At 54.9% G+C, this 23,658-nt stretch overlaps 1 protein-coding gene across 6 annotated transcripts in view; it reads right to left on the reverse strand.

The window, feature by feature from the left end:
- Window positions 1-23,658, reverse strand: part of PRKAG2 (protein kinase AMP-activated non-catalytic subunit gamma 2) — a 247,529-nt gene that overhangs the window by 92,662 nt on the left and 131,209 nt on the right. The gene's annotated exons all lie outside the window — the stretch shown is intronic.

Genomic DNA, 23,658 nt, shown 5'->3' on the forward strand with positions numbered 1-23,658 from the left:
CCTGCTCTGACCCAGACAAGGACGCGGCAGCCTACAGAGCGGAGCTGCTCTGTCCCGAATTCCAGCCCCTCTCCCCACAGTCCACAGTCCCTGTGCACGTGTGCTCCCTTCTCTGCTCCCGACTTCGCTCCCCAGAGGAACCTCCTGTTCCTTGGGAGTCGATTCAACCAACCCTTTCTTCTGACTCCCAGCCCTGTGACCCCTTGTGAGAACATCCCACCCCTACTGCAGATCATGGGGTCACCACACGCTATTTAACGCTAAAACCAAATGTGGAAGTTTGTAAGTCTCCTGTCCCCCCACAATATCCCCCATCTGTCTCTGGGGTGGGGGTTCTGGTTGGTCTTTTGGGTCCCCACAGTGGCCGGTGCTGCCCTGGTGAGGGGAAGGTGCCTAGGAGATGCTCAACACCCAACAGGCAAGGTGAGAGAAGGGAGCCCGGAAGGGTGTGAGGCCCAGGCTCCACTGGCATCTTCTCTCCCTCCTGTGCCCCGAGAGTGTGTGGAGGGTGGTACATAATTTCCCTGGTGGGAATTTGGGAAGGAACCAATGAAAGGAGGAGTGTCATCTCTAGGTAACCCCCTTTCCCATGAAGCCATCCCAAGTGGGAAGCCCTGCTCCAGGCCCTGGGCTGACCTCTGGGAGGCAGGGCTAGGTAAAAGCGGAGAGAGAACACTCGATCACCCATGGTTTTGTGGGTCTCAGAACTTAATATAGCAACGGCCTCCAACAGGAAAGCCCCCAACTCTTTTAGAAACAGAAGTTTTCCCTCAAAAGTCTTGAGAAGCAAAGCCCATTTTGAGGTGGGGCTTGGGGGTGGGGGAGGAAGGAGAGGGAGGCTCCAGAGCAGGAGATCTGGTGGGTTCCAGCTGCTGGGGGAGGGGCGGGGGTGGTCTGGCAGGCAGGGTGACGGAGGAGCTGCCTGGCCCACATCTGGGCCCATCCCCGGTGTCACGGCTTCAGTGCTCCCCAGTGATGCCCACAGAACGGTGAGGACTGAGGATGACAACCAAGGCTCAGGGGGGTGTGGCTGGGCCTTTCAGAGGGTTCTGCTGCAGAGCGGAAGAGGGAAGCCCTTGTCCTACTTTGTTTGTGGGGCCCGGCACCCCGTGGGCCTCAGGTCCCCAGGGGTGGGGGCCCGTTCTTCCACGGTTCTCCCAGCGAGAGTCCTCTGCTGGCCCACTAGCCTGGTTCCTCACAGAGTGGCCCAGAACAGGCTAGTTCTCACGTCATAGGTGAAGAGAGAATTTTATGTTCTGTGCTCCCAACGCTCGCCCCGGCCCCGTGGGTGCTTCCTGGAGGCGAGAGCTGGAGACTCAACAGACCAGTGAAACAGAGGTGGGTGGGGGGCATTTGGACTCAAAGTTTGGGCCACTAACCGTGTTCTGACAACCTGTGAGAGCCTCTTAGGCGAAGCCCCTGTGGGGGTCTTGGTTCTCCATGTTAAGGCGGATGTACTCTCCAAACACGGGGACAATCAAACCGGCTCCTCCATCCTGCCTGTCCCTCTACTCCCAGACCCAGTTCGGACTCTGGCTCAAAACACACCCCCAGAGTTGTTTCCAGAAGCCGGGACAAGTATGGGCTTCCGTGGAGGCATTCTGGAAACATCTACCAAAACTACAGACGCATGTGCTCCCCGACCCAGCGACCCGCTTCGGGGGTTTCCTCCCGTAGGTGTAGCTGTGGCGTTGCTAAAGGGCGAGTGTGTGGGGTCGTTCGTTACCTGGTGCTTTTAAAAGCAGAGACTGGAGACGCAGATGCTCACTGACAGGGAAGGGGCTAACACGGGGACGGGACATCCACACAGACGGTCACGGCTTCCTGACGGGCACAACGGGCTGCCCCGTTCTCCTTACCTCTGAGACCGCGCGGGAAGTGAAAAGGCAAACCCCAGAGCCACCTGTACTGAACGACCCCACACATGGTGTCAGAAAAGGGTCTGTCCGCGTGTGCCGACAGTGTCTCGGGAAGGGTGTGGAAGCAGCGCCCGGAGTCGGGAAGAGCTGGCAGGGACAACTGTTGTCGTCCACCCTTTCCTATTTTACAGGTTTCATAGCATATGATGTATTAGCGACTCAGAAAACCGCTTCCTCCAGCTACTGTTCTGCTTCGGAGCTAGGAGGCTTGCTAACGCCGTGTAGACCCACCTCCTGCCTCTTGCCCTGATCCCAATGGCCCTCACCAGCTCTGACGAGGTCTGTCTCGATGGAAGCACCCAAGGGCAGGGCCTGGTCTGTCTGTCTGTCTGTCTGTCTGTCTCTCTCTCTGAGAGGCTGTCCTGTTTACAACATTCATCAGGGATGAAGCCTGTTGCCGTCGTGTAAGGGACATTCACAGCTGGTGGACCTCCGCACAAGCTCTTTGGGTATACAATGTTCCTTCCCAAGCGTAAATAATTTAAGAGAACATGACTAAGCAGCTGCTCTCAAACGGCTCATCCTCTGTGGGCCAACCCCACCTGAGTCCTGGAATGGTCCAGACCCACGCTATGGAGTGTAAGAAGGCTGATGCAGGACACCCACAGCCCTGGACACAAGCTTGCTGAGCTGTCTGGGATGAGGAGAAGATGAGTGGGCTTCCTGTCTGGTGGGGGTGTGTGTGACAACTGGCTTCTAGAAGAACAGAATGGTTCTCCATGCCCCCAGGAAATCTCTTCTCAGCAAAGTCTTTCCAAGTTCAGAAGATGCCTCTGTCTTTCCACCTGGCCTTCCTGCCTCCTCTCTGTGCCCTTCCCAGGGTCGGTGGGATGATGGGGGAGGGAACAGGTAAAATGAGGGGAGGATTAGCAGTGTGTGGTTTAAGGTACAGGAGAAGAACCTTCCTAGGGCCAAAATTATGCCCCATCTTTTCACTGATACCTGAACCATCTTTAAGACGAGGTAGAGTCTTGGAAGAGCAACATCTTTTTTTGTGTAATGCCTCACAGTTCCCAAAGAGCTGCTACACCTCTTGTCCCATTCGCTCCCTGAAGCCATGCCCCGGGGTGGGGGCGGGGAGGCTTTACTTTCCCTCTTTGTGGGGGGAGAAACCAGTGACCAGAGAAGCTGCTCATCCCGGTCCTTTAGTGAGTAAATGATGGCAGAGGGCACACCTGTAACCTGTGTTCTGACTCCAAATCCTAAACCCTTTGGCCAGGATCGAACAGGGAGCTTGCCAAGAGAAAGATCACAAAGACTTAAAATGACATTTGGGCGTGCAAAAGTGGGGCTTCACAGGCCTGTGGGCAGGAGAGCTTGGAAAGCACTGGGTGCAGAAGGGAAGTGAGAGGGCAGAGGGGAAGGGGGACGGGAGGGGAGGATGTGCTTGGGGCTCTGTGGGCTTCCTCCCTGGGGGTGGGCTTCATCCCAGGGGGTGGGCTTCCTTGCCAGCCAGCAAGAGCAGAGACGTGCTCAACGCAGAGGAGAATTTTACTCACATTTATGCTGTTTTACTGGGGAAGAGGGGGGATATCTTACAGGAAAAAGCAGGGTGGGTAAGAATGACGTTCCTAAGTCTTTTTCTTCTTTTGAGTATCGGTGCTGCAATTCATAAACACAGAGGCGGACGGGGCAGTGCTGCCCCAATCCCCCATTACTGTGAAATAGACCAATTTATTTCCTAATCACGGGGCCAACTGCAAACTGCAAAGCTTTCAGGAAGACCATGGCCCGCTCAGCCAGCTGCCGGGGGCCAAGCAGGCGCGGGCGTGGAGGAGGGGGCATGTTCTGACGGAGCTGCTGAATCCCACCTTTCAGTCTGGTTGGGGAAAGTGGGGCAGAACCAACACCCAGACCCAAACCACCCACAAGCCCATGCAGGGAGCATGGGGGGTTAAATGCCTGGAACAGTAACGCAGAAGGAACTCGGGGAAGGGGGTGAGAAACCTCGGTAGAGACACCGGGAAAGAGCTGGGCCTGCACTTTGGAAAACAAAACAAATCTGCCCCCCCCCCACCCCCACCACCCAGTGAAGGCGACTTTCCGAAGGGCCCAGATAAGACTGGGCTGTGGCCATAGTACCCAGAGCAGACAGGTTTCCCTGTTTTGTTCTTCTGAGAAGGCTTTCCCTCCTCCTTCTGCTCCTTAAGGACTTTGTTTAGGACCGCTGTCAGCCTCTGAGTGTGAACAATGCCTTTGATTCTCCCGGGGCAGCAGCCAGGACAAGTGAATAGGCACAGTGAGTGAACAGAAACGGCTCCTGGCAGCCACACAGGACACCAGGCAAGTGGCTCCAGACACCAGGGAGCCGCGAGCCGGTGACTTCACAGGGCCAGGCCGTCCTGGCATGAGCTACATCTAGAGAGATGGGGGCGGAGGGAGCACAGGGGTGCCCCTGGAAGGAAGCGAGCAGACATCCACAGAAGGACAGCAGTGTGGCGGGGAAGGTGGAGGCCCGGATTTCAGAAGCCTCAAGTTCTAAGCCAAGTTTTACCGCTAACAGGCCATAGGCTGGCCCTTGAACAAATCAAACCCTTGCTTGATAAAAATAAAGCAGGTAGACCAGATGGCCGTGTGGTGTGCGCATGATCCCCCCTCCCCTGCCCTAAGGCGGCACATGCATACAGTCTGAAATAATAAGAAAAAGGAGAAAAATCATTCTGTTCCTTTTCTTAAACGTCTTTGCTGACCACGGTCTCATGAGAAGAGCAAATACTCAGTTTACACTGGGTGGGAGGTTTGCTTATATGCAGTTTTAAAAACAACTAGTGACTCGTTACAGAGATGAGGGGACTTATCACTGTTGTTCCTAACTTTGAAGGAACGGTGACGAGGGTCATGGGGGTGAGGGGAGAGTGGCACAGGCAGGGAGAGGCAGGAGACCCTGCTGCTCAGGAACTGTGCCACAAAGAGGGGCACTTAAAGGGTCAGAAAGCCCCAGCAACACAGGCAGCACGACTGATGTGTACACACATTGGGTCTGGTGTGGTATGAGAAAGCCCGTCAGTTTCTCGCTTGCTTAAGGAGGGCTTTTCTCCACGAGTAAATTCACTGCTTCAATTTTTAACCTTTTGCCTCTTGGCCTTCCCCCTGGTTACACTCTGCTCCTCCCTGCACTGGCCCCCTTCATTTTTTGTTCTGAATTACCTGAGGTGGGACTTACCCAAGGTGAGAACTACCTGAGGTAAGACCTACCCGAGGTGAGAACTACCTGAGGTGGGAACTACCCGAGGTGGAAACTACCTGAGGTGAGACCTACCTGAGGTGGGAACTACCCGAGGTGAGAACTACCTGAAGTGAGACCTACCCAAGGTAGAAACTACCCGAGGTGAGAACTACCTGAGGTGAGAACTACCTGAGGTGGGAACTACCCGAGGTAAGACCTACCCAAGGTGAGACCTACCTGAAGTGAGACCTACCCAAGGTGGGAACTACCCTGAGGTGAGAACTACCCAAGGTGGGAACTACCCGAGGTGAGACCTAACCGAGGTGGGAACTACCTGAGGAGGAGACCTCAGGAAGGACAGGAAGTCCCTTCCCATCTCTTCTCCCTGCGTTTCCCCCCGAGGAACCTAGGGGAGCTTGGGAGACACCAAAGGCAGTGGTAGCTCTGCGTCTAAAGGAATAAGCAGCTTCATTATCAGGAAATGTGGGTCAAAACCTGAGACCCTCATGAATCCTAGGCCTCTAGGTCAAAACCTTGATGGTAGGCTTCCAGATTCTTCTTGGTTTTAAGGAACCAATCATGTCTTGTGGCAGCTGGACTTTCTGGGGGCATGAACTCTACCTGTGGGGTAAAACTAGACTTCTTTGGCCTTAGTGGGCTGGGGTTGCAATGGGTACAAACATAAGCAAACATTCTTATTGGCTAATGAGGGGGGTTTGGCTGACATTCCCTGGTATGTGTCCAGTCCAGTGATCTGGTCTAAGGCTCTGTGTAGAATATTCCTGAAGCATCCCCATATCTTTATCATTGCACTTTGGACAACTTTCTGCCTTCATGTCCCATGGGAAGGTTTTGCTGAAAACCTTTGGTCTGGGCAGTCCCTGATCTCCAGCTTCACTGAATTAGCCCAACACACACGGCACAGCTTCTAGGCCACAAGTTGAGATGTTGCCGGACTGAGGTCCTCAAACCCAGCTGGGCATAAGGATCACCTGGGAGCTTGGAGAATACATGTTCCCAGGTCTTAAATATTCTGGTTGAGTGGGTCTGAGGTGGAATCTGGGAATCTGGTTTTTCTAAAGTTCCCCAGGTGGTTTAGTGGCCAGACAGGTTTTGAACCATTAATTGAATGCAGATTTTCCATTCTATAAATAGGAAACTTCTAAAGGAATCTAGGTCCCATTTTACATTGTGGCCATGGAAACTAAGACCTCGGCCTTCTCTCTCATGGCTCCTTCTTTGAGAAGGTGAATTCCCTTCTTTCTGAGTCCCAAGCCCCCAGCTGGGTCTCTGAGGAAGTCACTCCTCCTGTAGTCAACCACAGTCTCACGCAGATGACCCCCAGGTGATGCCCCATCCCTGGTCACCAGGTGTTCACGCAGCCACCGGCCAGCTCGCCCTGGGGCCCTTCTCCTTCTCACCTGGCTGCTTGGAGCCCTTGCTCCAAATGCTTCAAAATCACTCATCTCCTAAAAGACCCTTTCCTGAGCTCCTTCCCTCCCCACCCTAGCAGGGCCCCTCTCCTAGGGTAAAGTCTCTGGTCTCTTATCTCAGGATTGGCCTGGATATCTTTATCAACCAATGGCCTTGGCTCTGGCCATACTTGAGCTTACTCCCAGTTCATATGTCAGTGTGAGGTAAGGTTTTAGGCTGTAAGTTTTGTTTATAGATCCTAAGAATCTGTTCCATAATCTTTAACAGTTGAAATGATTCAAAGCATGTTGGAGACCATCTAGAGTCATTTTGGAATCAAAGCATTATGGTAATTTGGTGGGTGAAAAATTCTTTCTATTAAAAAAACACAAAAGTTCTTTTAGGACATTTTCCAAGGTTCTTATTTTCCTAGAAGGCATCCAGGAAAAACAAGATTTACAGGAATTTGTATACCCCATAGCATGCTGGACCTAGTTATTAGGTCGCAGGCTTAAGCATATCGGTATCTGCAGTGGTAAACTGGAAAAGAAAACAAAACAAAGACGGGGATAGAGAAGGAAAGGGGAATTTGGCAGGGGCTGATTCTAGATCAGTCCGCACAGGGTGGTCCCAGCCTCTGGTGTCTGACCCGGCCTCTGGAAGAACTGTGCCCACTTCACACTCATCCCAAGGTCTGAGTTCTGCTTCATGGACCCAAAATGTCAGCCTAGACACCTGACAAGAGCACATGTGCCTTTTGATGTTGAAGCTAAAAGGCAATCCTCAAGGAAAGGAGGAGAGAAAAAAAGCCCTCAGTTGCTTTGTAAGAGGGAGAATCTGTCCAAAACAGATTCTGAAAAGCGCCTCGTGGAGGATTTGCCAAAGAAGGGGAAATGACGATGCCTGTCCCTTCTGATGACAATCTTTGTGGAATCACAAAAGCAGCAGGAGTTGATACCGCATAGACGAATTCAGCCGAATGTGCCAGAAGCACGATAGTCCCCACCAAAAGAATCACAGCCGGGGGGAATCGGCGGCGGCGAGTGACCTTAGCAGATAAACATCCCATGACCTCATTTTACAGTGGACGATGTACACACTCATTTTACAGGCCCTCAGAGCAAAGTGTCAGGTCCACGGGCCACACTAGGTCAGAGGCCGGGCCACGCCCAGCAGTGACGTGGCCCTTCAGATCCCGAGTCTGGTGCTAGAAAGATTCCAGACACTGGCTTCCCCACCACGGAGGGTCCAGGAGGAAACCAGCCGCATAGGTGAGAGGAAAGCGCACGTGTTCACACAGGAGGCCAGTGGGTGCTTGGTGTCAGAGGTGGGATGGCGGGACACAAAGGTGACTCCTGTGGTCCACACTGCTGAACTCGGCTCTCATCAGCCTGGCCCAGGCTCCCCCTCCCAGGTCCACCAGCCTCCTCCAGAGCTCCTGCGGGCTGCACAGCAGGGAGTGGGTCGTGGGAAGCCATGACCAGCACATACTGCATTTGGGAGAGGAGGAAATGAGGGGACTCTAGGTTCCTTCCTGGGTCAGTATGACAACCGCCATCTCCTGAGAGAACATAAGGGAAGGATAGTGATTCAGTAAGAGACCCCGGAATTTCATACTCCAACAGGTACCCAGTGGGCAGGGGACAGGCAGTCTGGCATTGGCCACAGTGGGGGCTGGAAGATTTCTGGGCAGGAGCCCCCCCCCCACCCCGGTGTCCTGCCCTGCTTGGATGTGCTCCCAGGTCAGGACTAGCTTTCTATGGACATTCAGACAAGCCCTTCTAACTTCATTTCTCCAAGATGCCTGCTTGTAACAGTGTCGTTCGGCAAACTGGTCTGGCGAGGCCAGCCTGCCTAGCACACGCAGGCATCACTACAATAGAAGACAGCGGATCTGGTTGGAGGGACACCTGCAATGGACTTGGTTGATATGGGACCACAGGGAGGGTCAAGACCCCCAGGCTCCAAAAGCTTGCCTCTTGGTGAGAGGTGTCCACTGGGAGAGCATCTGCCTGGAATACCCCCGTTCTGACCGGGCCTGCCCCCTGTGCCAGGAACACGGACACACCATTGCTCCCTGTGCTCCGTCTCCAGCCCCACTCAGAACTCCTAGTCAGCCACCATCTGCTTATTATTCTAGCTACTGAGGGAACTTCCCCCAGACACCGGGACAGGATTCTGAAGTGTGTTTGGGTCCCAGGGCCCGTATAGAATCTGCGGAAACTGATAAAGAAGGCACAAATACGCAAAGTATTCTCTTTTCAAAACAACCTCACAGCGGTTCTAACTCCCCAAAGGCCAAGTTTTAAGAATGTGAATTCCAAGGGGTCTCACGACATTTTCGTAGTTCCTTTTCTGAAAGGGTGGCTAGGCTCCCACCATTTCCACTTCTAGCAGCAGTGGTGTTCCCTCTGTGGGACCCTCACGGGGGCTAAAGCTGGGGAGGGAAACCATCAGTATTGAGAACCAAACCAAGAGAAGCAAGTAAGTGCACCTCACCAGGACGCTGGCCGACGGAGTTTCCCGAGTGGAGAACTTCCTACACCTTCTGCAGTTTGGGCTACTTGAACCTAATCAGTACCCCTGATTACTAGCCACTGCACTAGTACTAGCCGCTGCAGCAGTACTAGCCACTGCTAGTGATGGGTAACCCTGCGGCTGTCTGATGCCCCACCCTGAGGTTTTCTGGGCTGTTTAACCTGACTCTAGGCGGTGCTCCCCAGGCCCCCCGCCTCTATCTACCTTCTGGACTCAAGCCCAGTGACAAGGGAATGTGGGTGATCTAGGAGGCGCTTAGAGCCACTTTCCCCTCCCTGAGATAGGCCTTGGGTGATTTCCAGATGGGCAAGACCCACGATTCTACCAGGCACGAGGGCCTATGGGCCCTAGGAGCACAGTTTCCAAACCTCTTCTCTGGAAGCCATGTTCAGCAAAGCAGGAGAAGGCCCTAGAGGCTGGGCGCTGGGGAGACTGTCTGAGTGGCTCGGGCCTGGCTCTCGCCCTCCTGCTGGGGCTCTGGGCAGGCCAGGCAGTGGCTGGCAGCCAGCTGGGGGCATTCCCTTCCTAGGGTGCCGGCTGCAGCCGGCTGCCACGGGACTCCGACCAGGGCTCTCCTGTGGTCTGTTGACTCAACACATCACCTGACACCGCACACCAGGCCCTCTGGGTGTGAGGTGCCAGTGAGTCCGGATGGGTGTGTGCAAGGCCAGGAAGGCCTCAGGCCGGGCCGGCGTCCAGGCCGCCTCTGCCACAGCACTGGTTTCTATGGTGCTGGTCTGGGCTCTCCACTCTCCTCATTCACCTTGCGAAGAAAGGGGCTGTAGGCCCTACTGGTTATCCAGTCCCGGGGAAGAATGGATTCCCCACAAAGGAGGAAGAGGGGAGCAAGGAGAAGGGAAGCAAGCAGACAGAAGGGAATCCAGCAGCTCATGCTGGAAACACATTTCCTGGCTGTGTCCTTTTACAGGCAATCTAGAACCTTCCGCCCAGGGTTTGCCTCTGCCCTTGACAACAACAGCAGCAATCCAGCAATCCTACAGCTGGTCTAGGAGTTGAAGATCAAAGATGATGGCATCAGACCTGAACTTCTCCTTGTGCTTTTAGTAGAGTGTAACGAGCCAACCAGAGGGAACCGGGAAGGTGCTGGCCTTTTGGGGAGCCCAGATGTCCTCACCTTCCAGTGTCTGACTTACATCAAACACCATCATCCAAGCTCGTTTTATGGGTAGAAGAAGCCAGCCTCCTCTTCGCATGACATCTGGGTTTGGAAGGTCCCTTGACCCCTTCCAGACGCTTCACCTACTCCATCAGTCTCTCTGGTGACCAAGCCTCCCCTTTCTCCACGTTGTTTTTACCTAAAGGACTGCATTTCCTGTTCATCGTGGCCAAGCTGCTGAAGGCTGGCCTGGATAAAAGTTACCCTACAACTGACGGCAAGGAGGTGCCATCACTGGGAAGGCGACTGAGGGGAGGAAGGACAGGGACAGAGCTCTAGATTCGGTTGTACCCAGTTAGCACACGCTGTCTCCACTGTTCTTCTCTCTGGTGCTCCCCTCCCTGGGTTTCTAGAGTTGGTGCAGGAGAAATGACATGAGAATGCTGTGCTTCGGGGAGCAGGTTTTCCCCCTTTTACCTCCTGGTTCACTCCACAGCTTTGGTATCTACTTGTTGGCTAAGCCCACATTTTGTAAAGCTGGCTTCTACAGATCACTGGTTTTTTCTTTCTTTCTTTTGAGAGAGTGAGTACGAGTGGGGGAGGGGCAAAGGGAGAAGGAGAGAGAGAATCTCAAGCAGGCTCCTTGCCCATCGCTGAGGAGCCTGACGTGGGGCTTGATCTCCCAACCCTGAGATCATGACCTGGCCAAAAACAAGAATCGGACGCTTCACCGACTGAGCCACCCAGGTGCCCTGAGATCAGTGGTTTCTAGAGTTAACTTACCCCTCTTTTTTATGCACCTGACATGTTCCAACATTACAAATTATAGTATGCTGTAGTTACTTCTTTACATACCTTGTCTCCTCTGCTAAGCATGACTGGTAGTGAATTTTATTTACCATCATGCCCCAGCCTGGCACACAAGCCCTACACAGCACACCTGGGTTCAACAAGAATGCCCAAGCAGCACAGACCATGAAAGACCAAACGGGTAAGCTGGGTTTCATTAAAATATAGAACTTAAGCCCTTCAAAAGATACTGTTAGGAAAATGAGAAAAGATAAGTGACAGGGAGAAAATATTGGCAAAACATACCTGTTAAAGGATTTGTATCCAGAATATATAAAGAACTCTCAGGAATCAATGACAAGAGAACAAATGGTTCAATAAAGAAAGGGAACAGAAGATTAAAACAGATAGGTCAGCCAAGAACACACACAGATGACAAGTGCGCTGAAAGGTGCCCCGCATCATTGATCATCAGTCATGAGGGATATGAACCTCATGACAAGAACGCGATACCACCACACCCCTAGGAGACTCGCGAAAATTCTCTCTGAAACTGACGATACAAAGTGCTGGTGGAGATATGGAGGAACAGGAACTCTCATTCAGAATGGTGCGGCCAGTTTGGAAAACCATTGGACAGCTGAACATATATTTACAATACAGCCCCACAAAACCACCAGGAAAGGGAGTAAAAACTCAAGTCCATACAAACCAGAATGCAAATGTTTACAGGGGATTTATTCATAGTCGTCCTGAGTTGGGAACAACCCACAAAGTCCTTCAACTGGTGAATGAATAGACAAGCTGGTGCATCTGAAGAATGGAACATTCCACAGTTACAAAAAGGAACAGACCATTGAGATATGCAGCATCACGGATGAATCTCAAAGGCATTTTGCTAAATAAAAGAAGACTGTACACTAGATTTTACCATTTAAATAGAAATTATAGGGGGAAAAACCAAAATTATAGGGAACAGAAAAATTATAGGTTATAAAAATTATAAAGGGGCATGAGTGAATTTTTTGGGTTCCATATCTCAATGGTGGTGGTGACTATACAATTACATATGTTTGTCAAAACTCACAGAACTGTACACTGGAAAACATGAATTTTACTGTATGTAAGCTCTATGTCAGTAAACCTGACTGTAAAGATAAAAGACACCTCTAATACAAGTTTGAGGGCGGCTGTCTATGCAGCTTGGACTAATGGGGGACCAGGTATCATTTTCCCTGGGTCCTGAAGGAGAGATGGGTAGAGCAGGGCTGTGATGCAGACACAGATGGGGCTAGGATGCAGACATGGGTAGGGCAGTGATACAGACATGGGTGGGGCTGGGATGCTGACATGGGTGGGGCTGGGATGCAGACCCAAGTAGGGCCGTGATACAGACACTCGCAGGGGCTGGGATGTAGACCTGGGTGGAACTGGAATACAGACGCGGGTAGGGCTGGGGTCCAGACATGGGGAGGGCCATGATGCACAGACAGGTAGGGCCGTGATGCAGACATAGGTGGGCCTGGGAGGCAGACGCGGGTAAGGCTGGGATGCACACATGTGTAGGGCCGTGATGCACAGACGGGTAGGGCTGGGATGCATCCCGTCGGTGCAACATGGAATGCAACCTTACAGCTGAGGTGGGGCCCTGGCGTGTGACCCAAGACCTGCTCAGTTACAAACAGCAGCTAGAATCCCTCCTCCCTCTGGCCAGAAGACTGTTTTGGGAGACAGTACGCTATGACCACTGCTAAGCAGGGGGAAAGAGTGAGCTCTCGGCATTAGGAGCCCCAGAGCTTGCTAGCCTGTGCCCTTCAGGCCATTGGGAAGGGGAGCAGATGAGGAGTGTTCAAAGGTCAGGCTGGAGGAAGGGAAGAAAGTCCCTGAAGAGTGCACAGAGAGAAGCAGGCCAAAGTGAGGCCATGGGACAGACTCGGGAGGCAGGGAGGGGGTGCGGGGGGAGGTCCAGAGCAGCACCGTGGAGTTCGATGCCTGCCTCCCCTCCCAGATTCACCCCTCTCCCTGGAAGTCCCCAGGGAGCCCCCACCCCGCAGGCCCAGGAGTTTTCTGCACCAATTGCATCACCGCAGGGGCCTTTCCCCATTTTAAAACACTGTGGTAAAATAAGGGTTTTGCTTTATTTTTTAAAAACCTATATGCTAAGTACAGGAATCCAGGAATATCTGAGAAATGTGTTAGTAAAACTTACTGAATAAGTTAATTTGTTGGTCAGAACATCTTAGGAAAAATTTTTTAATCATAAAATGCAAAGAATATAACGTTTCCCATCTTCTTTATTCTTAAGTGAACAATTAAGGGGCACAAAATACATTCACCCCGTTGTGCAGCCATCAGCACCGTCACATCCAGAACTTTTCATCTTCTCAAACTGAAACTCTGACCCCTTTAAACATGCGTCCCGGTCCCCGTCTTCCCCCAACCCCGCACCCACCCTTCTACTTTCTGAGTCTGTGAATCTGACCACTCCAGGGTACTCGTGCACGGGGCCTCACAGAGGATCCGTGCTTCTGTGTCTAACTTATCTCACTCAGCATAATGTCCTCAAGGTTCATCCCTGTCCTAGCCCGTGTCAGGATTTACTCCTTTTCAGGGCTGAATACTGTTCCATTGTATGGATAGGCACACAGTTCTTTCTCTCTCTCTTTCCTTCCTTCCTTTCTTCCCTCCCTCCCTTCCCTTTCTTTCTTCAAGATTGATTTATTTATTTTTAGAGAGAGAAAGAGAGGAGGGGGAGGGAGAGAGAGAATCTCAAGAAGACTCGCCCCCCCACCCGAGTAGGGAGCCCAACATGGGGCTCGATCTCCCAACCCTGAGATCATGACCTGAGCCAAAACCAAGAGGCAGCAGCTTCACCGACCAGGCCCCCCAGGTGCCCCTCACACAGTGCTTTCCTATAAAACTCCCTCCCAGCTTTGCTATTGCTTCATTTCTCTTGAGAGACGGCAAACCCTCCAGTGTGCTACTGCCCTCCCCTTCGGGGGCAGGCTTGCCGTGGCTCCCACAGCCCGGTTTCCGCGTGGCCCCTCAGCTGTGAAAGGCCCAGAATGAGGAGTCAGGAGTGCGATGCCCACGCTGCTCCCAAAGATCCCCTGGGACGCCCCCCTGGTCCCTCCTGGTCAGAATCTCGGTCTAGCTGGGCTGCCCTTTCCCTCTGGGCTCTGCGTGTGTGGGGGATGCCGGGCCGCGGTCACGGGACCCCGCATGGGTCACCGGGCCTGCAGTGGGAGGGAGTCGGGGAGATGTCAGACATTCCTTGCTTTCCTGCAGCCAAGTTTCCGATGTGCTATCGGAGACGCCTGGCCAAGGGTAATGTGACATTTCCATGACACCTGGGGAGGCTGCCGGCAGTGACATAACTGGAAGGGGGAGGGTTGGGGGTGTGTCCCCGGGCAGGGAGCCGGCGGCTGGGCCCAGTCCGATGACTCGGTGTTGTATAAATGAAAGCAAGTCACCTGATCGCCCCCGTCTCAGCTGACCCCACTCCCCTGACGTGACCACCCTCTCACAACGTCGGTCACCCCCCACCCCCGCCGGGTTCTCTTTGGCTGCCTTTGCCCCTGCAAGCCGTTTGAGAAAATCCCTATGGTCTCCCTGGGAGGGTGACGCAAATGCCACAGAGTGGGTTACTGGGACGGGTCCCCAGGGAGGACAAGCCCCCCCCCCAGCGGACGCCTGTGACGGGTCATTCCGTGGGTTCACGGAGCTCATGGGGGGCTCGCAGGGGCCTCAGAGGTTCTGCGAGGGAACACAGCCCCTGCCTCCAGATCCACCGCTAACCAGAGCCACCCCCGTACGTCCTGGGCCTCAGTTTAGCTCGCAGCGAAATGGACAAATGAAAAGTGAACTCCTGAGGGGTGGCTGGGAGACTCAGTCGGGGAAGCTCAGTCCTGATTTCGGTTCAGGGCACGATCTCGGGGTCGTGAGATCAAGCTCTGCATCGGGGCTTAAGATTCTCCCTCTCCCTCTGCTCCTCCCCGCTCTCTCTCTCTCAAACAAAAAGATGAACTCTTGAGTGGGATACCTCCGCTGGGTCACCAGGCAACTCTGCTCCCGACGTGAGCTAGAAGCCGGTCCCCGTCACAGTGGTCTGCAGCGACGCTGTCAGGCTGGGCGCTTGCTTCCCCTCAGCCCATTGTCAAGGGCAGCCCTGGTCTGCACAGCCTCCCACAGGGCCCACCGGGGGGTTTTAGTTGCAGGGAGAAGCCGTGGACACCGCATCCTCCAGACTGGGGATGGCGAGAACAGTCTGGGGCCATCTGAGCAGGAGGTAGACCCCCTCTGTGCACGTCCCACCCAGCCCTTCCAGGCTCTGAGGGTGCCGGGCCAGGACCAGGGCCCAGTGGGGCCTGCAGGAGTTTCCCGGTGTTTGGCCTCGCGCCCCAGACCTTCCTTCTATTTTGGCCCCCAAATACATCCTCCCTCCTCCCTCCCTTCCCCTCACTCTCTACCCTTCAGAGGGCGGCTCTGACCTGCCACGGCTGCAGCTAGCGGTACCGTCTCGGACACCATCATCCTCCTGGGGCCTTCTCACGGCGTGCGTGGCCGCCTCGGCATAGGGCTCCAGGCCAGCGTGGGACCTCAACATGGATGCGGCGAAGCAGCTGCTCTGACGACTGAGGACAAGTGGGAAAGCGGGGGGCTTCCGGGGGACCAAGCCAGGCCTCAGCTGCTGTGGTCATCGGCTCTGCAGGCCCAGGCCTCCCGCCACGCATCACACAGCCCCGAGCACTGTCATCCCTCCCTTGACTCGAATGGCCAAGGGGAAACCACCACCCGCAGTTATGGACGCTTACAGAGGTTCCCCTCAACCTCCCGTCCACTATCAACTTTTAAAAAATGCAGTCTTGGGGCGCCTGGGTGGCTCAGAGGGTTAAAGCCTCTGCCTTTGGCTCGGGTCATGATCCCAGGGTCCTGGGATCGAGCCCCACATCGGGCTCTTTCCTTGGTGGGGAGCCTGCTTCCTCCTCTCTCTCTCTGCCTGCCTCTCTGCCTACTTGTGATCTCTCTCTGTCCAATAAATAAATAAAATCTTAAAAAAAAAATGCAGTCTTAGGTTTTAAACAGCCCAGTCTGAAAAGTAGTTTCGAGAGCCCCATGAGGGTGGGTCTGGGGCCAGCCTCCCTGTCCTTTCAAGTCAGAAGCCAGCTGGGAGGACGGGTGTGAAAGGGAAGCTGAAGGGGCCGGACAGAGGAGCAAGTCCACGGCCGGGCTCGGGCTGGCCAGTTCCTCCGCGGAGCTCTGGAAGGCTCTGTGCGGTGCCATGAGCCGCCGAGCCGGGCAGCAATCTCTTCTCCAGGCTCCTCTTGGGGCCTGGGGTGGCCACCTGCAGGCTGAACCCCTCCCTCTGGCTCCCTGGCCACGGATTCCGAGAGAGAGAGAGAGAGAGAGAGATGGGCCCTGCCCTCAGGGAGCTGGGGACAGGAGGCAGGCCATGAGACAGGGGTCAATCTGGGTCGGGGAGTCCAGGAGCTGTGGGAGGTGCGGCCTGTGGGCGGGTGGAGCTGATTCCCAAAGGATGCTTGGGAACAGCCCGGCGGGAGGATAGCAGCCTGGGGGTCCCAGAGGGGCACATAGGGAACTCCAGGGCCTGAACAAAGTGGGGGTTTGGCTGTGGATGCCCAGGCAGGCCTGTGGAGGGCCTTGACCTCAGGTGGCTTAACTTCAAGACAACAGCTAGGACTGCAAGCGGGAAGGCCGTTGCCCGGGGCCCGCTGTCACGCTTCACGCCAGTGCAGAGTACGGAATGGGCCGAGGGAGCCCCTCTGGAAGGGGCTGCTTCGGCTACCTGTGGAGAAGCGCCAGGACCCTGGAGCCCACATCCAAGAAGACGGATGCAGGAGGGAGGGCCCTGCTGGATGTCGGGGTCAAGGGAGGAGGGAAGCCCCAGGTTTCTGGGACAGCTGGGTGGTCAACGGTGCCGCCATGATGTGCTCCCCAAGGACAGTGTGACCTGAGCCCACTGCGGGTGGGAGCTGAGGCCAACACGGCCAGTGAGGACGGGACCCGGGGTGGGGAGGGTAGGTGGGACCAGGGCAGGTGCGGGGAAGAGAACTGACGGGTCAGAACTGGAGCCATGGAAGTGGCCCCGCCCGCCACGTTTGCACCTTTTGACACAGAGGTTTGAGAGGATGGAGAAGGGTGGGTGCAGAGGGCTGAGAGAAACCCACACCAGCTTGTCGCTGAGCCCTTGTCTCTGAGACCACTTTGGAGGGAATCCACAGTCCGAGCAGGAGAACGGGCACCATGAACACTGGCCTCAACCGCTTGCACGCCTGGGAAGAAGAGGGTGCCTGCAGACACCCGGAGCATGGCCCTCCGGCCCCCCGAGGCGGGCCGAGACGCAGCGAGGGTCCCCGTGAAGCCCCTGCGGGAGGTCCGGGCACGCTCCCGTGTACGCGGTTGCCGAGCTTGAACTGGCAGAGTTTCAGCGAGCAAAGGAAATAACCTGTGAGTCAGCAGCCCTTCCAGAAAATTTGGGCAGTGTCCCTAATGCCCCGGGGAAGTGTGAGGTCACCCCATCTCTGGGCTCCACCTGCACACCACGTTATCTCCTGTCCACGGCCGGGAAAGCTAACCTGTGTCGTAGCAGGTGACTCTTGAGTAACCAAATGAACAATTACACTGAACGCACGGCAGCCATCACTACTCTGGGCGGAGGGAGTGGGGGGGCCCTGGCTGCTGACTCCTGAGGATGCCCTTCGAAGGCCACCCTCCCCACCCCGGGGGTGAGGCTGCTACTGGCTGAGTCCCAAGAGGCCTTGGGGAGATGCCGCCCGCCTGGCCGGAGGTCTCGGGCCCCTGCTGAGAAAGAGGAGCTGGGGAGACCAGCGGCACCCCAGATTCCCCAGGGCTGGGAGGGGGAAGCCCTTCTCTTTAACCTTTATATAAAGGAGGCTGGGACAAGGAGGACCCTGTCCTGCTGCCGGTGTTTATTTTTGGTTAAGAAATGGCAATGGGGCCCTTCCGAGGATTTTTGCTTTGAAGAAATCAGTTAATCAGTGAGTCGATGGGTGTTTACTGGGCACCCATCGCAGACTGACACGTTCGGAGGCGTACAAAGAAGGCACGAGCCACGGATCCTGTGCTCGGGGCGATGGAACTGGGCCCAGAGACAGGAAGAAATGTACGAGCCCATTAAGCTGCAAGGAAGCATATGACCGAGTATGCGTCGGTCCTCTCCGGAAAAGGAAGAGGTGTTCACAAGCGCATCCAAGTATCCTAAGATAAGGGCCCGGTACATAGCGGGGCAAAGGGATGTCGGCATGGGGCGGGGGCTGATCTTGGAAGAGGCTGGTCTTTGAGAATGATTCAAATCAAGGAAGTTGGGGGAGAAAGGGTTAGGAAAGGAAGAGGGTGGCAGAAGGGAAAGGGGCTGGTGCCAGATTGTCACGAATTAGTACTCCCAACCCGCAGGGACGGGATTCCACGCCAGCCAATGCTTGGCTGCCTCCAAGAGGAACCAATCAGTCCCAATGAAATCCCACACTGAGCCCGTGGCTTCTATCTTCTTATTTAGTAGGAAACGGGTCATTGCATAAATCATTGGGAAATGTTTTCTTCCCCGATGGGGGATACGAGGTGAGTTTTGGCAGCCCTCTCTCTGGCACCAAAATATTTTAAGGTGAATGAATAGGGAAAAAGCAAAGGCCTGCCTCTGTTCTGGGTGCTGGGAGCCCTCATGGAGCTTGGGTTTCTGCATCCCGGCTACTTGGAGTGTGGTCCAAGGACCAGCCCCCTGGCATCCCTGGGAGCTTGTCAGATACGGAGAACCTAAGGTCCCACCCTGGACCCGAAGAATCCAAATCTGCCTTTAATGAGATCGTCCAGTGACTCATGCAGCTCTGCTCTGGGCCAGCGGTTTTGACTTGACTGAGGAGTGTCATCCCTTGCCGGACTGGTGGGACCACAGTCCCCCGGGCCCCACCCTCAGAGCCTGGGGCTCAGTAGCTGGGGTGGACCCCGGGACTCTACATTTCTGACAAGTTCCTAAGTTCCTAGGTGGCGAGCTGGCTGGACACCCGTGCTCTGAGAGCCTAGTGTTCTAAGGGCTTCCTTGGGTTCTGGGGGAGCTGGGGACGCCCCGCCCCCACCTGCAGGGAACACAGGACAGCGGCTTCCCCTGCATGGCCAGGCCATGGTTCCTTACTCTCCACACCCATTCCCTCCATTCAGGGAAAGTCTGGCTCTGTGCCCAGCCTCAGATGGTCCTTAGCTCCTGTCCTGCCCATGTGGAGAGGAAACACCTTTGCGGAACCCAGACCACCTCCCTGGGACCTCCAAGCAGGATCTTCTGGGATCCCCCTGGTGTTCCGGGCTGACAAAGCCACGAAGGATTAGAGGCAGGCTTACTGTGCCAGTGAGGTCACAAAATGAATCTAGGCCCCATCAGAGTCCCCTCCTCCCTCCCAGGCCTCAGGGGCCGCCGCCTGGAGAAGCCTCACAGGACCAAGCAGGTGACACCAGCTTGGAGCCGTCACTGGGCTAAGGATGGCTCTAAAGAGAAATGCCAAATGACCCTACTTCTCTCTCCACGGTCTGCCACTGTGCCGACCAGGAGGCCGTCACTAGCTACTTGTGGCTGTTGATACTTAAAATTAAATAAAATAGAAACTTCAGTTCCTCATCACTTTTAAGGATTGAATTATGTCCTCCAAAAGGATGTGTTGAAGTCTTACTGCCCCCCAAAACCTGGGCGTGTGACCTTCTTTGCAAATAGGGTCTTCACAGAGGTAATCAAGTTGAAATCAGGTCATGAGGGTGGCCCTCATCCAAAACGACTGGCGTCCTTGTGAGAGGAGGGAAACTGGACACACCTGTGGGGACGGAGGCAGGGGCGGGGCAAGCCCCGTGCCCAGGACTGGCCACAACCCCCGGCGGCGGGAGACGGGCTTGCAACGGATTCTCCCTCAGAGCCCGGAGCAGGAGCCAACCTCCAACACCCTGGTTTCAGACCTCTGGCCTCCAGAACTTTGAGAGAGAATTTCTGTTGTTTTAAGTCCTCTGGTTTGTGGTGCTTTGTCCCCAGTGCCTAGGACTAATTCATGTGGGCTCACTGTCCTTATTCCTGCTGTCCCCCCAGAGCCACATCAGCGACTATCACAGATGGAGGAGATACACTCCCATCTTTGCAGAAGGTTCTGTTGGACAGTGTTGTTCTACGGCATGCCTTTATGAGAAAGAAGCATAGGAGAACAGTTTGGTTTTCAGAAAAAGTCAACATTTGTGGGGTTGGCCCAATCCATATTATCCACGTCCTTTGTCCCAGTCCTTCCGAAGGGAGGGGGCCCGTCATTGTCAAGGGGAAACCAGGGGCTCTTAGTGGCTCTCCTCCCTGACATGAGAAAGTAGACCTTGACATTTAGGCCCACCTTTCCTAGATTCTGACCACAGATGGTGAGGGCGGATGGCCACACCGAGCCCGAGAACCCAAGCCCCAGAACAAGCCCGTCCAGCAAGCTCGCTGGGTGTGCTCCCATCGGCCTGCCCGCCTTATCTGTTACGTGGATTTGTCTTCTCTCATCTGCTGATGTGCCTGTTCAACACTCACGTGTTCATAATTTATTCCTTGGGATGGAGGCCTTTTAAGCCCAAGAATCCCAAGAGAAAATGTTCTCAGGAGAGCGCGCTGTGTCAAATTATTAGATGATAAGACGGTAGCATGAATGGGTGATCAGGTGAAGGCCTGGGAGGCACAGCTCCCAGGACAGCGAAGGTGATGGAGGGGGTGGGGTGCTGGATGATGGGAAGGAGGGCGAGGACCAGAGACCCAGGAGGCGCCTGAGTCCATGACTGTAGGAAAGCCCACAAGGCCGACGTGGAACGGCCAACATGCCTCTACCTGTTCTTACACATCCTCTCACCACTCGCCTCTCCCTGGACCCATTTCCTCTCTTTGGCCAATCCCTTCAGCCCAGCACACGCCACACACACACAGAGGACAGGGAAGCCTGGCAGAAGGACATCCACCCGCCCCTGCCCTCCTCCTAGGCTCTTACACTGTCTGTTGCCGAAAATGGCTCATGTCTCTTTCATGCCATTGGATGGTCTTTGTCTTTCTCATCAGTGAGAGCCAGGGACAAAGAAGAAAGAATTAAGACCGGCCCCTCTCCGCCATACGGAATACTGCTCTGCAAAGAGACTGCAGGTTCTCTAAGCCAGAAGATCTGTCTGTGGAACTCCTCCAGCTGTGCTCCCAGTGTGTTTCCAACTGACTCTACTGATGGACAAATAAGTCTGTGTCGCTAGCCGCCAGTACGTTCTGCGGAGTGAGGCAGCCCTATCCGAGCTCTGCCCGAGCTCTGGGGGGTGCTCTTGGGTTTGTGGTATTGATGAGGGGAACTCAGCTCGCCTCCTCCTGCGCCTTCTGGTGGCCTGTGTTTGCAAAAATGTTTTATCGGAGCATTGCGTAAAAGTGCACAGAACAGGAGTGGGCACTTGATGGATGTGCATGGAGTGGACGCAGCTGAGTGACCAGCTCTCCGACGCTGGGAGGACAAGCCTGCTTCCACCGCCCTCTAACCACCTCCTGACATGGCCACGGGCATGACTCTAACGCCTGGTTTTGCCCGTTCTCATAGGTTCCACAGATGGAACCAAACAGTGTGGACTCCTCCACACCAGGCTTCTCCTGCTCCCACGGTCTATGAGGTTCATTCTATTTGCTGCCCGTCGCTGACCGCTTATTAACACGACTGCAGAACATTCCATGGTGTGAACCGACGGCCACGTAGGTCTACCATCTCTGTGGCTGCCCGGCCCCTGGGTGGCTCCTCCATCCTGACTGGCGCCACCAACCAAACGTTCTGACCACACACTCACCAGGGGGCACGCATGCTTTCTTTGGCGGTGATGCTTGCTTTGCTTTGAGCTGGTCATTCAGAGCAAATATGTCATAGGAGAGGGGGGGCGGCCCCTGTGCTGGGCTGGGTCTAAGGAACCTCATCTGATGGAAGCCACGCCCCCACCCCCATCGGGAAGGCATTGACCCCTGTGCACCGGAACCACCAAGGCTTAGGGGCCACACGCCTTCCTGCTCAGGGAGGCACAGCAGGAAGAAGGCTGGGGGACCAGAGTTTGGACCCTTCTTCCCAAGCCCCAAACCTATGATTTAGGGGACACAGCATGTCCCAGAATGCTAGCGTCCAACAGCCCGACCCTGGCAGCCTTGGTCACAGGAAACCGAGAGACCTGAGCTGAGCTAGGTTTCCTGGAGTATCAGGTGCTACCTCCTGTCAGACATGTCCCTAGATGTGCTGGCCAAGTGCCAACCCCATGACTGACGGACAGCAGGCTAATGAGAAATTCTCAGTGTTCCAGTAAAAGGTAAACGCAGTCTGACAGTACTCGCCCTGAACAGAGGCACTGGTATCGGACGTACACGACGAATGTGCCACCATCAGCTGCTTCGGAAACCCCTTGTCTCCGCGTTGGCTGAGGATGTCAGTTTCCTGGCCATTCCTGACCACAAGAGAAAAGTCCACTTCCTTTTGAGCAACACTGAGAAAACAGGATTAGTGGTTGGGTTCTCTTTTCTCAATCCGACTGTAACACACACACACACACACACACACACACACACGAATTGGAAGTGAACCCTGCCGGGAGAGTTGGTTGGAGACCACTAAGTCCCAAACAGGGAAACCCCAGCAGCTGAACACAGGGCCAGCAACTGGCCGCCAACACCCACCCCTCCCGTGAAGCTGGCCTCGGGACCGCCAGGTACGGTTCCTGCCACAGATGCGCGGAGCGTGTGACACAGGCTCCTTGGGGACACAGGCAGAGGAGGGGCTGTGTCTGCCCATGCGGCTACTTGATAAGACTCTGTGAACCACACAACATCGTTCTGTGGCTTTTTGTGCTATGCTGTCATTGGGTGAGCAGGGTCACTCTGCCCAGGAAGGACTCGAGGGCAGGTATCTGGGATGGCTACATTCAGTCGATCTGGAAGGCAGACTTGGAAGCCACACGTCCCTGTCAGGCCAGCTCCTGATATGCTCCCTTATGTAAGGGGACAGCGGATGTGGCCATATCTGGCCAACGGAGTCCCAGTAAGGGAAACAGGGACATATCTCTGAGACAGAAGAGGTGTCAGTGTTCACAAGGACCTGGAGAGAAAATCATTCTCTTTGTCCAAAAGATCAGCTCCCTAAGCTCCTGACTTTACCATCCAAAATTCTAGTGCATTTCCATTCCTCCGCCTAAGGGCCCAGGCTCTGGGATCCCCAGCCAAAGTTAAAGCAAGAGCCACGGATCTGCCTTTCTCCTGCTGGCTTCATGCCCTTGGGAGTCTCAGGGACAGGGCTGGCCTCAAAGTGGCCCTTCTTGGCCAACGACATCTTACCTATTGCCTTTTGACGCGACATAACCACACAGTCCTCAGGATCGGTGTTGTGGAGGGTAGGGCTTCAAGCCTGGGGCCCGTATCCCCGGGTCCCACTTCTCAGGGTGCAGAATGACAATCTGCCTCGTGTAGCATAAGGCAGGGACGGCAAGCGATGGCATCCTTCCTTGGAGTGAAAGGTCACATACCGACTGCCCATACAGCTGCAGTGTGACCCAGAGAGGCAGACCCTCATCCTGGGGAAAACCAGCCTGAAGGGGTTTGCATTGGGCAAGGGGGGGACCTCTGGCTTCAAACTCACCAGGACTTATCAGATGCCCCATTTCTCGAAGCTGAGTCAGGCCCTCCCCAGTGC

Source organism: Lutra lutra, chromosome 11 (genome assembly GCF_902655055.1).
Source record: "Lutra lutra chromosome 11, mLutLut1.2, whole genome shotgun sequence".
Taxonomy (NCBI): Eukaryota; Metazoa; Chordata; class Mammalia; order Carnivora; family Mustelidae; genus Lutra; species Lutra lutra.